This window comes from Cetorhinus maximus, chromosome 8 (genome assembly GCF_964194155.1).
Source record: "Cetorhinus maximus chromosome 8, sCetMax3.hap1.1, whole genome shotgun sequence".
Classification (NCBI taxonomy): Eukaryota; Metazoa; Chordata; class Chondrichthyes; order Lamniformes; family Cetorhinidae; genus Cetorhinus; species Cetorhinus maximus.
In genome coordinates, this window is record NC_135886.1 from 122,815,398 (window position 1) to 122,829,323 (window position 13,926).

The following is a 13,926-nucleotide window of genomic DNA, read 5'->3' on the forward strand; positions in this document are numbered from 1 at the left end:
ACAGGGTCAGAAGTTCAGCTCAGGTCAAATATAATGCTGATGTTGAAGCTGTAAACCCTGGTCCTACTATTTAATTTGCTGAATTTACTCCTTTTTATTTCCCTCTATTTTTCTTCCCACCTTCAAAACCCTCTTCTTCAATCGTGCCTCAATTTACTAAGCTTTCCATTCTACTATTTCCTACCAACTGCTCAGCATCCACTTTTTTTCTGGGTTATGAAGTGCTCTAAGAAATCTCTGTATATAAGGAGCATTAAGAGAAGTAGATGTTATTCTATATCTATGAGGTCTCCACTCAGTCACTTCATTTCGTGCTTAAAATGTTTCATGTCTTTCCTCAAAATCAGTCCTCTGACAGTGGTAAACAGTCCCACTGTACTTAAAGCTTGAATATCTGCCTTGGGTATCATTGATCAGAACTGTGCACTGATGGTATGGTCTGATCAAAGCACTGTACAGTTTAAGCATATGGGCCCATGCCTCTGACCTTTCATACTGACATCCTCATTCCGGTTAAGACACACAAAAGTGCCACATTCTACTGCTGTATATTTTTCCAGCTGCACCTCTCAGTGCATTGTCCACTTTTTTGAGTCAACCCTGCTTTCATGCCCACATGTCCGTCCTTGGCTTGCTGCAATATTCCAGCTAAGCTCAATGCAAACTGGAGGAACAGCACCTCATCTTCTGATTAGGCACTTTACAGCCTTCCAGATTTAACATTGAGTCCAACAACTTCAGACCATGAACTCTGTCCTCCATCCCCACCCCTTTCTGATTTCACCCACCCCCTTTTATTCATTTTTATTTTTTATTTTTAAATTTTTAAACATTTATTCAATTTATTTTTCCCACTTATTTTCACTGTTATTATTATTTTTAATTTATTTCCATTTTATTCATTGTTTTATCCCCAGCTTCTAGCCTCTTCGATCTTTTTTCCCACCAGTGTCCCCGCCCCACCCCACCCCCACTAAGGCCATCTGTCACTTTCCAGAGTGTTTACACTAGTCCGGCCATTATCACATTCTGCTTTCCACTCTTAATGTCACCGTTGGCACCTCCTTTAGTCAGAACCACCAATATTAACAACCCTTTGACCTTTTGTTTATAGCATCTTTCGCAATTTCTCCTTTGCCTCCACCTATCGTTGGCCTTCCGTCCAGATTCACCTGTTCTGCCGCTCCCTTAAACAGTATATATTTCACCACATTTCTACTTCCCTTCAGCTCTGAAGAAGAGACATACGGACTCGAAACGTTAACTCTGTCTTTCTCTCCACAGATGCTGTCAGACCTGCTGAGTTTTTCCAGCATTTTTTGTTTTTGTAACCTGGTCTTTATTGTGTGTCTCCCCTTCCTCTAACGAGGCAGAGCCTTCACTTTCATTCTCTAGAATCCCTTTGTAGATGGTTTCAGTTTACCACCGTTCTCACTCTTTAAAACCTGCGTAACTGTGCTGTTGGCCACCAACCCCAACACATTTCGCATATTTCTGCTTGAGTTTGTGGAAATTGCCATCATCCAATCTCTTCTTTTTACATCCCGTCAGACGTTCCCCTCCATTGCTATGTAATGTTTATTATGTATTTTTGTGCCCATTAAGGCTTCAAAGGCATTTTTAGATGATACAGTTGAAGAATGTTTTTGATGCTGTAATGTGCACTAAGCCTAGAGGGCGCTACATTCCTGAATTAATCAAATACAACGTGAACCCCTGAAAATAGAAATTAGGAGCTTGTACACAGACTGGAACAAAAGTTCAATGTCTATGCTTTTAAAAAGTGTAGAAAATAGAAAAATAGTCATCCTGAGGTCTGGAAAATTGCTTCCAAAAAATTAATCCCACACTCTAGGCCTAGCATCTCTGGTTCTGACCAACCTATTTTTCCCTTCTGCATCAAGGATTGTACAAAATGTCAGTATATACAATGACCTTTATGAAGCAAGGCCATTTATCTAGATGAATTAATTTATATTAAGCCTGGAATATGCCCACCCATATGACAAAAGCTATTACTGCCCAGATGTTGCTAGCTCAGAAATAGCCTTGACTGTATAGATCTTACAACAAGTAAAAGTAAGGATTTACATTGAAAGTGCAGTGAAATGTGGCCTATTAGGAGTTCTTGGACTTGGCATTCCATCAATTTTACTGCAGAGTGAGAATATCTAAAATGCAGCAAAATGCAGCACTGGTGGACTTAGAAATTACTGAATGAAGATGGGAGTAAGTGCATGTGATTTATTTGTTGCCGCCCAAATAGAATTTTTGTTCTAAAATTACACAATGATTCACACTCGTGTTGCTTTGATCTTACCCCTCTCTAGGAAACTCAGATACATGACACTTTATTGTGTCATGAAGATGTGCTTTATGCCAAATAATTTTTAATCCACCAGCTGGAAGCCTGAATTGAGCCTTTAAAAACAAGCTTTTTAAAAACACAGAGACTAAAGTGCCTTGAACTAACAGCCCAAGGTGGCTAACCACAATTTGCATCAATATATTTTCCACATTCTAATACATTGGGATGAAGTCAGTCTGTCTGCAAAACCCATCAAAGACAATGACTTCAGGGGCGCGTGAAGGACTTGCATCTCCTGTTTCATTAGCAAGGCATCTATGGCAACCACCTGAGGTATTCAACTGTTGGAGATGGATCATTAAGGCTAATCAATTGGGATAATGGGAGCCTGGCTAAAGTTAGCTTCCTAATCAAGTCACATGGACAATGGCATTTTTAAAAAATCCTGCTGGCAGTTGGAGAAGGAAAGTCACATGACAAACAAGCCCTTTGTATGTTTTAAGCACATCTTTTCTCAGAAGTACTGAGGACAAGCAGCTTAGGGAGAAGACCTAAATGGAGTCTCTGAAGGCGGAGGGGCATGTTAGTGGGGTGGTGAAAAAGGCATATGGGACACTTGCCTTTATCAATTGAGGCATAGATTACAAAAGTAGGGAGATCATGTTGGAGTTTTATAGAACCTTGGTGAGGCCACAGCTGGAGTACTGTGTGCAGTTCTGGTCACCACATTACAGGAAGGATGTGATTGCACTGGAGGGGATGCAGAGGAGATTCCAGGATGTTGTCTGGGATGAAGCATTTAAGTTATGAAGAGAGGTTGGATTGACTTGGGTTGTTTTCATTGGAGCATAGAAGACTGAGGGTCTTTATGAGGGACAAGATTATGAGGGGCATGGACAGGGTGGATAGGGAGCAGCTGTTCCCCTTAATTGAAGGGTCAGTCACAAGGGGACATAAGTTCAAGGTGAGGGGCAGGAGGTTTAGGGGGGATGTGAGGAAAAACGTTTTTACCCAGAGGGTGGTGACGGTCTGGAATGCGCTGCTAGGTGGTGGAGGCGGGTTGTCTCACATCCTTTAAAAAGTACCTGGATGAGCACTTGGCACGTCATAACATTCAAGTCTATGGGCCAAGTGCTGGTAAATGGGATTAGATAGTTAGGTCAGGTGTTTCTCACGTATTGGTGCAGACTCGATGGGCTGAAGGGCTCCTTCTGCACTGTGTGATTCTGTGATTCTGAGTCCCTTCTGCCTCCTTTTTTCTCCAGCCCACCTGGTAAGATTTGAGCCCTGTTTGTTGATTGTGGTCATCCAAGGATGCCCTGCTATAGACAGAGATTTCTTAAAAGAATCCAAACGAGCACTACCTTCTCCCAAAGAGCAACAAACTCAGTCATCCACATATTTAATTTGGAAGCATTGAATCCATTGAATTCAGCCTGGAACCAGCTGAGTCACCAAATACAGATTGTATATTCTTTTACTTTTTATGGAGGATGTGCTTTTTTAAAAAAGTTACAAATTCTAATTTTTCTTTATCTGGCTGGATTTTTAAAAAAATTGAAAGCTTCTAAAGACAATGGAGACTAGTCATTTGGTTGTACAGGAGTTGAGTATTGCTGAAAAAGAGACATCTTTCTCAAAGCTTTTCATCTTGCACTCGTCAGGACAATTTGCAAGAATACCAAATGTAAAGGGAACAACAATTTATACCGTATAAGGAGAGAGTTTTGATTGGTTGGCAAGTGGACTCTGATTGGTAGAGGTATTGCCATGGAGAATACACCAGCTGAGGGTGACTGACAGTTAGTTGCCAAGCATTGTTTGAAATTTAAAACAAGCAGCTTGACTCTGATTGGTCAAGGCATTGCCCTGAGGAGTGGCTTTCACTTCTTTTGTTTAGCTGAAACAGGCACAATGTGTGTACACGTTCTTTCTGTCTGCATTGAATGGGGCCCTGTGTATTAATATATGTAGCTCTCAGTACATGCAAATGCACCACACTGCAAGCCTGACTGACAATCTTCAATTGGTTGGAAGTGTAATTCTTAACACACTGAGGATTATTTGAAGAAATGTTGTCCAATCGCTGAATCATGCCTAATGTTAGATACTGTGTTTTGAATTTTGCAAGCATGGGCTGGTTGGGTACGGTCTGAACCTTGCCTGTTGCAAACAGCAGAAGGGACATGCTGTTTGATATAATCTACCAGTCATTGGGACGTACAGTCTACATACCTAGCATCACACTGGCACTGAAATTCAGCAACAGATGAAGTAGCAACACGAGTAGTATTTCCCACTAACAGGATACTGCCATCAAACCAAAAAGCTGTTCTGCCTATCACACAAATGAGGAATCTGATATATGAATTTCAGTGCCATGTGATGCTAGATATGTAGGCCGTACGTCCCAAAGGCTGGCAAACCGTATCAAACAGTATGTCCCTTCTGCTGTTTGCAATGGGCAAGCTACACACCGCACCCAATCAGCCATGCATGCAAAACTCAAAACAGTGTCCAGCATTAGATGTGATTCCACGATTGGACACTTGCTAAATAATTCTCAGTGTGCTAAGAATTACATTGACAATGAATTTTAGATTGTCAGTCGAGCTCACAGTGTAGCACATTAGCATGTGCTGGAAGCTACATATATTAATACACAGGGCCCCATTCTTTGCAAGCAGAATGAACATGTACACACATTGTGCCTGTTTCAGCTAAACAAAATAAATGGCAGTCATTCACTGGTTCATTCCTCAGGGGCAATGCCTTGACCAATTAGAGTCAAGCTGCCTGGTTTAAATTTCAAACAATGGCTTGGCAGTTAACTGTCAGTCACCATCAGCTGGTGCACTCTACATAGCAATGCCTCTACCAGTCAGAGTCCACTTGCCAGCCAATCAGTACTCTCTCTCCATAGAGTATAAAATGTTCTCTTTACGTTTGGTATTCTTGTGAATTGTCCTGATGAGTGCAAGATGAAAAGCTTCAACAACAAATATATCTCTTTTTCAACAAAGCAATGAAGACTGGCAGATGGCTTCAATATACAGCTTGCATTCCAACAGGTGGGATGGAAAAAAAAGACACTCAATCCCCTGGGGAACTTGAAAGACCCCACCTCCTGTTAGCTTTACACTATCCTGAAACTTTGCGAATGTTTCTGAGATAAGACATCAAAATGCAATTACTTGTTCTAAAACAATGTCTGCAGCAGACATGACTAATAGAATTTCTCTGGAATATACAGCCAGCAGAGTACTTTAAGAGATTGTCTACCAAGCAGGAGAGAGATCAAGTCACAGGCTGCAAAACAGCCGGAACGTGGAATCACCACATCGAGACTAGCCGAAGAACTGTACGCTCTTTTATTTTATCTTCTTCACAAACTATAAAGAAAATCCTTAAGCCTAACCTCTTATTCTGACATCTGTACAAGTTTGTGTGTGTGTGGGCCCAGGGAATGTGTATGACATATGAATTATGTGGTTGTGAATTACCTATTTTTTTTTAAATTCAGGAAATAGTTTCACCAAACGTGTTCTTGATTTAGCCTAAGAAAACCTGTCTGACTAATTCTTTACAATCTGGAAGGTAAATAATAGGGCCCGTGCAGCATTGGCAAAGCACATCCTCTATAAATTCACAAAAAAAAACCCTGTTATGGTCAGACCTGGAGTGGTAGGACAGGGGAGTCATTTCACCCCTTCTCATTTGGTCGTAACAATATGGACTCTAATTTGGCCAAGCTACGCTTCCCCAAGCCGTCATCTGTATTTATGTGTGTGAACTTGGAAGCATATGTGTGAAAGTTGGTGCGTATTTCATTATTTGCTTACATCAGCTTCAGTATAATAAAGCTAAGCTCTTTCTTTGTTAACCTCAAGAAAACTTGTCCCATTGGTTCTTTTATGATCACAGCGTGTAAACAGTTAAGTACTCACTGGGTTGGCAAGTATATCCTTTTCAACGAAAAGCCTGTTATGGTCAAATAAGGAGAATGCAAATATCCTTTATTCAAAAAATGGGGGAGACAGAAAGCAGGAAACTACTGGCCAATTATCTTAGATCTGTCATAGGGAAAATATTAGAAGCTATTATTAAAGATGTTATAGCAGGGCACTTAGAAAAATCAGGCAGAGTCAACATGGTTTTGTGAAAGGGAAATCATGTTTAATCAATTTATCAGAGTTCTCTGAAGGAGTCACATGCGTTGTGGATAAAGGGGAATGGGTGGATGTACTATATTTAGATTTCCAGAAGGCATTTGGTAAGGTGCCACATCAAAGGTTATTGCAGAAAATAAAAGCTCATGGTGTGGGGGTAACACATTGGCATGGATAGAAGATTGGATGGAAGCATGGATAGAAGCTAACAGGAAACATGGGGTAGCCATAAATGGATCCTTTTCTGGTTGGCAAGATGTAACAAGTGGTGTACCATAGCAAATTAGTGCTGATAAAAAAGAAGCATATTATCTAAATGGTGAGAAGTTGCAGAGCTCTGAAATTCAGAGGGATCGGGGTGTCATTGTGCATGAATTACAAAAGACTAGTATGCAGGGACAGCTGGTATTTAGGAAAGCTGACAGAATGTTCTTGTTTATTGTGAGTGGAAATAATTACAAAAGTAGGGAAGTTATGCCTCAGTTGTACAGGGCACTGGTGAGACCACATCTGGAGTACTGTGTACAGTATTGGCCTCCTTATTTAAGGAAGGATGTAAATGCATTAGAAGCAGTTCAGAGAAGGTTTGCTAAACTAATACCTGGAATGGGCAGATTGCCTTATAAGGAAAGGTAGGACAGGTTAGGCTTGTGTCCACTGGCGTTTAGAAAAGCAAGAGGCGGCTTGCTTGAAACATTTAAGATCCTGAGGGGTCTTGACAGAATGGATGTGGAGAGGATGTTTCCTCTTGTGGGAGAATCTAGAACTAGGGATCACGGTTTAAAAATAAGGGGTTGCTCATTTAAGACAGAGATGAGGAGAAATTGCTCTAAGAGTCGTGAGTCTTTGGAATTCTCTTCCTCCCAAAGGCAGTGCAAGCTGAGTCTTTGAATATTTTTAAGTTAATGGTTAATGGTGACTGACAGTTAAGTACCATTAACAGTGCATTCTCCATGGCAACACCTCTACCAATCAGAGTCTGCTTGGCAACCAATCAACACTCTCTTCTCATACAGTATAAAGTTGTTGCTTCCCCTGACGTTTGTATTCTTGTGATTGTCCTGATGAGTGCAAGACAAAAAGCTTCGACAAAATGTCTTTTTCAGCAATGCTCAAGTTTGATACTACCAAACAACTATCAGTAGGTTATGTTAATTAGTGAATGGTAACCTCTTACAATAATCAGAGCTCATCTCCTGACCTCATTATAGCGTTGGTCCAAACAGGAACTAAGGAGCTGAACTCAAGATGGGAGGAGAGAGTCACTAACCATGACTTCAAGGCAGAATTTGACTGAGTGTGGCATCAAAGAGCCTTGGTAAAATTGAAATCAATGGAAATCAGGGAGAAAACTCTCCACTGGCTGCAATCATATCTAGCACAAAGGAAAATGGTTGTTGTTGTTGGAGGCCAATCATCTCAGACCCATGACATCACTGCAGGAGTTCCTCAGGGTAGTGTCATAGGCCCAACCATTTTCAGCAACTTCATCAATGACCATCCTTCCATCATGAGGTCAGAAGTGGGGATGTTCACTGATGATTGCACAATGTTCAGCAACATTTGTGACTCCCAAGATACTGAAGCAGTCCGTGTCCATATGCAGCAAGACCTGGACAACATTCATGATATGTGGTAAGTAACATTCACATGACACAAGTGCCAGGCAATGACCATCTCCCCTTGATGCTCAATGGCATTGCCATCACTGAATCCCCTACTATCAACATCCTGGGGGTTACCATTCACCAGAAACTGAACTGGACTAGCCATATAAATACTGTGGCTACAAGGCCAGGTCAGAGGCTGGGATTTCTACAGTGAGTAACTGACCTCCTGACTCCCCAAAGCCTGTCCACCATCTACAAGGCACAAGTCAGGAGTGTGATGGGATACTCTCTGCTTGTCTGGAGTATGCAGCTCCAACGACACTCAAGAAACTCGACACCATCCAGGCCAAAACAATTCACTGGATCTGCACCGCTTCCACCATTTTAAACAGTCATTCCCTCCACCACTGACGCACAGTGACAGCAGCATGTACCCTCTTCAAAATGCACTGCAGCAACCCTCCAAGGCTCCTTAGGCAGCACCTTCCAAACCTGCAACCTCAACCACCTAGGACAAGGCAGCAGACTCATGGGAACACCACTGCCTGGAAGTTCCCCCCAAGCCACATACCATTATGACTTGGAACTATATTGCTGTTCCTTCATTATCACTGGATCAAAATCCTGGAAGTCCTTTCCTAACAGCACTGTGGATGCACTTGCACCAGATTGTCTACAGCAGTTTAAGAAGATGGCACACCACCACCTACTCAAGGGCAGTTAGGGATGGGCAACAAATGCTGGCTTTCCCAGTGATGCCCACATCCCATGAACAAAGAAGAAAAAGTGCCTACATAATCTCAACCAGCTGGGAATTCTATGTTCACAAGAAGGAACTGACTTCATGTCCTTGACAAGAGGTAGGCAAGTGGGGTATTTGGCAGTTTATCTGAATGAAGGGTAGATTGGTTTAACTATTTCAAATAAACAATTTTTATTTTTTCAATAGTTCATAGGGGATAATGGTAAGTCAATATTATTGAAACAAAGCCTTAAATGAATTCTGATGAATATTCAACAATGACTGCATTGAAAAAAGAACCTTTTCATCTAGTCAAATATCCCAAAGCACAGGAGCATAAACAGACAAAATTGACACCAAGCCAAAGAAGGGAACATTAGTATAGGTTTCCAGAGGTTTAGCCCAAGAACTAGATCCTACCTTTAAAGGGGGAGAGGTGAAGAAATGGAAAGGTTAGGGAGGAATTCAGACCTTATGGCTAAAGGCATGGCCACCAATGATGGGGTGAAGAAAATGGGGGGCTACACAATGAGGCCAGAGTTGGAGGAATGAAATTTTGGATGATCTCATATTTATAGAGGGTGAACAAGGGAAAGCTGGCTAAGTGAACATTTGAATAGTTGAGTCTGGAGATGGACAAATTTATGGATAAGTATTTCAGAAGCTAATGGGCTAGAGCAAGGTCAGGGATAGGAGATATTACAGAGATGGTGATGGAGAGGTTAGGGGACCAAAAGATCAGTTCAGGGTCAAAGAGGATACCAAGTTTGCAAACCTTTTGGTTCAGCCTGAGGCACTGGCCAATCAGAGATGGAATCAGTGCCTAGGCAATGGAGTTTGTGACTTGAGCTGAAGACAATGGCTTCAGTCTTCCTAATGTTTAATTGGGGGAAATATTGGCTCATCTTGGACTGGATGTGGTATTAACAGTTTGACAACAAAAAGGCACTGGAAAAATCGATAGAGGAGGTGATGAGGCAGAGCTGGGTGTCATCAGTGTACCCATGGAGCCTAATGTGTTATCAGATGATGTCAGCAAAACATTAACTTATCTCTTCCTCTTTTAGATGTTGATCAACCTGTTCATTTCAAACATTTTCTATTTTTAAAACCTTAACGCACATGAGGTTTGCTATTTATGTTGGCCATAATGATGCATGAATACTTTACATGTTTTTACAATATTCCTCTGTGCAATATTGTAACAATGATGTTGACCTGCTAAAATAGCAGAGAATAGTCATGCGAGCGCACTACTCATTCATCTGCTATTATCGGCAACTGTGAGAGTGAGCCTATCTTGTTCTTTTGCCTAGTTAGTGGAAGTAATGTTTTTTACATGCATCATTTTAAGAATCTAGATGGCAGAAGATATGTTTTACAGAAACAATCTCCAGCCCTCAGGAGGATCTGGCAGATCCAGTCTGAGGTTGACAAAATTCCTATTGATTGTTAGCATGACTCATTACATTTCCTCACATCTGCTCTAACCAGATAGTGTGAACTTGCAGAGGCACTGGCCATAATCTTTCAGCCTTCCTTTGTTCAAAAAAGGTTGTAAGAATAAGCCCAACAATTACAGAGCAGTCAGTTTAACCTCAGTGGTGGGGAAGCTTCTAGAAACAATTATTCGGGATAGAATTAGTGGTCACATGGAAAAATGTGGGTTGATTAGGAAGAGCCAGCATGGATTTCTAAAGGGGAAATCATGTTTAACTAACTTGCTGGAGTTTTTTGAAGAGGTAGCGGAGAGGGTTGATGAGGGTAATGCTGTTGAGGTGGCGTATGTGGACTTTCAAAAGACATTCAATACAGTGCCACACAACAGATCTGTGAGAAAAGTTATTGCTCATGAAACAAAAGGGACAGCAGCAACAGGGACACAAAATTGGCTGTGTAATAGGAAATAGAGGGTAATGGTCAATGGATATTTTTCGGGCTAGAGGAATGCTTGTAATGGAGTTCCCCAGGCGTCTTGCTTTTCCTGATATATATCAATGATCTGGATCTAGGTGTGCAGGGGGCAACTTTAAAGTTTGTGGATGATAAGAAACTTGGAAGTATCGTAAATTGTGAGGACAGTATAGAACTTCAAAAGGACATAGACAAGTTGGTGGAGTGGGCAGATAGGGGGCAGATGAAGTTCAATGCGGAGAAGTGTGAAGTGATTCATTTTGATAGGAAGAACATAGAGAGACAATATAAAATAAATGGCACAATTCTTAAAAGGGTGCAAGAGCAAAGGAACCTGGGTGTATATGTGCATAGATCATTGAAGACGGCAGGGCAGGTGGAGAGAGCAGTTAATAAAGCATACAGTATCCTGGGCTTTACTAATAAGGGCATGGAGTATAAGACATTAGTTAGACCTCAGCTGGAGTATTGTGTACAGTTCTGGGTGTCACAATATAAAAAATATGTGAACGCATTGGAGAAAGTGTAGAAGAGGTTTACAAGAATGTTTCCAGGGATGAGAAACTTCAGTTATGATGATAGAGGTTGGAACTGTTCTCCTTGGAGAGAAGAAGACTAAGAGGGGATTTGATAAATCATGAGGGGCCTAGATAGAGTAGATAGGGAGAAACTGTTCCTGCTTGAAATTAAGAAAGAGAGGGCACAGATTTAAAGTGATTTGCAAAAGAAGCAAATATGATGTGAGAAAAAACTTTTTCACACGGTGAGTGGTTTGAGTCTGGAATGCACTACCTGGAAGTGTGGTGGAGGCAGGTTCAATCACGGCATTCAGGAGGGCATGAGATGATTATTTCAATAGAAACAAGGTGCAAGAGTATGGGGAAAAGGCAGGAGAATGGCGCTAAGTCATAATGCTCATTTGGAGAGCCGGTGCAGACACAATAGGCTGAATGGCCTCCTTCTGTGCCATAACAGTTCTGTGATTCTTTCCCCAGTTACTGCGGTGTAGCAAAGAGGCCAACTCCAACCTTCATGATCACCCCTACCCACCACACTGCCACGCCACCACCCCCAACTCCCCCTGGCCATCCCAATCACTCTCTCGGGTTGAAACAGTCTTTTTGCAATCACAACATTCAATTTTATAAATCTAATGTGAAATTCACATTCACTGTCCATACCCTCACATGAAGAATGGACATTTGGTACAGCTATCAGACTTTCAACTTCATCAAATGTTACAGAAAGAAAGACTTGCACAGCCACAGTGCTTTTGAAGTATAGTCATTGTTGTTTTGTAGGCAGCCAATTTGTGCCCAGCATGCTCTCATAAACAGCGAGGTGACCAGATAATCTGTTTTTGTGTTGTTCGTTGAGGGATAAATATCGGCCAGGTCACCAGAGAGAACTGCCCCGCTCTTCTTCAAATCAGTGCCATGAGATCCAATCAGTGGAAACAATCTTTCACTATGAACATACCATTACCTTTCCCAATCCTGAAGGCCCCTACAAGTTACCCCTTATCTATTATCTGAAAGACGGCCCATATGTTGGTGCAGCACTCTCTCAGTGCTGCTCTGGAGTGTCAGCCTTTATCTTTACGCTCAAGTCCATGGCCAGGATGTTTAGAATGGCGTGGCTTCCCGTCCTGCCATCCGAAGAGCCGGCAGGGAACACACCCAGTCGACACTGCCTGCCCCGCAGCCATTTCAAACTTCAGCAAATGTTAATTGGCTGCAGGCGTGAATTCAGCCCCTCACTTGGGAGGAAGTCCTGCCTCAGAGAGCTGCCAGCCAATTTGATTGGCCGGCAGCTCTCTAGTCCCTGCAGCGCCAGAAGCTGTAGTGGACAGGACTGGGACTGCATTCAGTCCCCGGGGCCTAAGTACCAGGATTTCAGGAAGAGGGAACTTTTGGGTCTCGCACGGCAGGGAGGGTAGGGGAGGCCTCAGGGTGGGATGGACAGTGGGGGGATTTTGTTTTAAATTATTCATTCATGGGATGTGGGCATTGCTGGCTAGGCCAGCATTTGTTGCCCTGGATCAGAGGGCATTTAAGAGTCAATCACATTGCTGTGGGTCTGGCGTCACATTGTAGGCCAGACCAGGTAAGGACGGCAGATTTCCTTCCCTGAAGGGCATTAGTGAACCAGACGTCAGGGGAGAGGCCGGTGATGGGGAGGGAGGTCCTGCAGTTGTTGGAACTTAAGCGGGGGAGGGGGGGCGGTGCAGTAGCGGGGAGTCGGTGAGGTCTTCCACAGTTAAAAGGGGGCTTCTGATAGAGGTGCCGCACCCCCTTCCCATCCAAGGCCTAAACCCAATTATTTTCAGGCTTCCCCCACACCTGGGAACTTCCTCCGCCAGCCTCAGAATTGATGCTGTGTGTGAAAAGGCCCTTAACTGGTCAATAATTGGCGACTGAAAGGCCTCAATTTGGAAAAGGGTGGTGGCCATTCCAAGATCTCACCCTCCCCAGCGTAAGATTGCTGAGAGGTCGGGGTGGGTGGGAACCCAGCAGGAAGCCCATCTGCGATATTTCACACTCACCTCCCACCTACAAATCCGCCAGCGGGAGAGTGTAAAATTCAGGCCCATGTGTATGGAATAAGGCCATTGAACCCATCAAGTATGCATTGATATTTTTCTCCACATGAACGTATCTAGTCTAATACTGCTCCTCTGCTCAATCCCCATAACCTTAAATATTCCTCTGTTTTATGTACACTATAATTCCATCTTGATTTCATTTAGCTTCAATAACAGTTTGTGACAAAGAATTACAAATTCTAGCCACCCTCAACATAAAGAATGTTTTTCTAACTTCCCCTTTACTTTTTTATTATCTTAAATTAGTGCACTTTTATTATCATCTCTTCAATCAGTGGACACAATCTTTCACTCTGAACAACCTTTCTCAGTCCTAAAGACCCCTACAAGTTACCCTTATCTTTCTCAGTTCTCATGAAAATAGCCATAATTTCTCAAGTTATTTTTTATAATAGTAACCCGTTGCCCATGTTAACATCCTAGTGAATCTACACAGCATTTTTTCAATGTTTTTATGTCTTCCCTATAATTGAGTGCCCAAAACAGAACACAATATTCCAACTGCAAATTAGCATATTGTTTTCATTTGTTACAAATTCCCAATTCAATCATGTAAGTAAAAGCAATGTGAATGACAG